Here is a 2,521-nt window from a genome sequence, read left to right on the forward strand (position 1 = left end):
CAGAATCGGCCAGGAAATGCCTGCGCTCGATTACGTAGTTTGTTAGCAGTCCAAAACAGTGCGTCTTTTGGGGCTCTGACCATTTTTGACCAAGTTACACCAAAAAAGGTAAAAGGAAAAAATCGGTTTTTCGCTAAAAAATGAGATCCTTATTTTTCGCCGAAAAAAATTCAGTATTTTGGCCGAAACAGAAAAAGTATTGGTCCAAAAGTAGAATGTCATACCTTGCTGAGCTCATAACAAAATTTCCAATAAATTGGCATTCACACCTTGAAAATTAATTTTTTGAAAATTTTTCGCAAAAAATGACGATGATACCCCTTGCAAAAAAATCGAAAATTTGTCAAAATTTTTTGTTTACAGAATCGGCCAGGAAATGCCTGCGCTCGATTACGTAGTTTGTTAGCAGTCCAAAACAGTGCGTCTTTTGGGGCTCTGACCATTTTTGACCAAGTTACACCAAAAAAGGTAAAAGGAAAAAATCGGTTTTTCGCTACAAAATGAGATCCTTATTTTTCGCCGAAAAAAATTCAGTATTTTGGCCGAAACAGAAAAAGTATTGGTCCAAAAGTAGAATGTCATACCTTGCTGAGCTCGTAACAAAATTTCCAATAAATTGGCATTCACACCTTGAAAATTAATTTTTTGAAAATTTTTCGCAAAAAATGACGATGATACCCCTTGCAAAAAAATCGAAAATTTGTCAAAATTTTTTGTTTACAGAATCGGCCAGGAAATGCCTGCGCTCGATTACGTAGTTTGTTAGCAGTCCAAAACAGTGCGTCTTTTGGGGCTCTGACCATTTTTGACCAAGTTACACCAAAAAAGGTAAAAGGAAAAAATCGGTTTTTCGCTAAAAAATGAGATCCTTATTTTTCGCCGAAAAAAATTCAGTATTTTGGCCGAAACAGAAAAAGTATTGGTCCAAAAGTAGAATGTCATACCTTGCTGAGCTCGTAACAAAATTTCCAATAAATTGGCATTCACACCTTGAAAATTAATTTTTTGAAAATTTTTCGCAAAAAATGACGATGCTACCCCTTGCAAAAAAATCGAAAATTTGTAAAAATTTTTTGTTTACAGAATCGGCCAGGAAATGCCTGCGCTCGATTACGTAGTTTGTTAGCAGTCCAAAACAGTGCGTCTTTTGGGGCTCTGACCATTTTTGACCAAGTTACACCAAAAAAGGTAAAAGGAAAAAATCGGTTTTTCGCTAAAAAATGAGATCCTTATTTTTCGCCGAAAAAAATTCAGTATTTTGGCCGAAACAGAAAAAGTATTGGTCCAAAAGTAGAATGTCATACCTTGCTGAGCTCGTAACAAAATTTCCAATAAATTGGCATTCACACCTTGAAAATTAATTTTTTGAAAATTTTTCGCAAAAAATGACGATGATACCCCTTGCAAAAAAATCGAAAATTTGTCAAAATTTTTTGTTTACAGAATCGGCCAGGAAATGCCTGCGCTCGATTACGTAGTTTGTTAGCAGTCCAAAACAGTGCGTCTTTTGGGGCTCTGACCATTTTTGACCAAGTTACACCAAAAAAGGTAAAAGGAAAAAATCGGTTTTTCGCTAAAAAATGAGATCCTTATTTTTCGCCGAAAAAAATTCAGTATTTTGGCCGAAACAGAAAAAGTATTGGTCCAAAAGTAGAATGTCATACCTTGCTGAGCTCATAACAAAATTTCCAATAAATTGGCATTCACACCTTGAAAATTAATTTTTTGAAAATTTTTCGCAAAAAAATGACGATGATACCCCTTGCAAAAAAATCGAAAATTTGTCAAAATTTTTTGTTTACAGAATCGGCCAGGAAATGCCTGCGCTCGATTACGTAGTTTGTTAGCAGTCCAAAACAGTGCGTCTTTTGGGGCTCTGACCATTTTTGACCAAGTTACACCAAAAAAGGTAAGAGGAAAAAATCGGTTTTTCGCCAAAAAATGAGATCCTTATTTTTCGCCGAAAAAAATTCAGTATTTTGGCCGAAACAGAAAAAGTATTGGTCCAAAAGTAGAATGTCATACCTTGCTGAGCTCGTAACAAAATTTCCAATAAATTGGCATTCACACCTTGAAAATTAATTTTTTGAAAATTTTTCGCAAAAAATGACGATGATACCCCTTGCAAAAAAATCGAAAATTTGTCAAAATTTTTTGTTTACAGAATCGGCCAGGAAATGCCTGCGCTCGATTACGTAGTTTGTTAGCAGTCCAAAACAGTGCGTCTTTTGGGGCTCTGACCATTTTTGACCAAGTTACACCAAAAAAGGTAAGAGGAAAAAATCGGTTTTTCGCCAAAAAATGAGATCCATATTTTTCGCCGAAAAAATTCAGTATTTTGGCCGAAACAGAAAAAGTATTGGTCCAAAAGTAGAATGTCATACCTTGCTGAGCTCGTAATAAAATTTCCAATAAATTGGCATTCACACCTTGAAAATTAATTTTTTGAAAATTTTTCGCAAAAAATGACGATGCTACCCCTTGCAAAAAAATCGAAAATTTGTCAAAATTTTTAGTTTAC

The sequence above is a fragment of the Drosophila biarmipes genome, chromosome X, assembly GCF_025231255.1.
Source record: "Drosophila biarmipes strain raj3 chromosome X, RU_DBia_V1.1, whole genome shotgun sequence".
NCBI lineage: Eukaryota > Metazoa > Arthropoda > Insecta > Diptera > Drosophilidae > Drosophila > Drosophila biarmipes.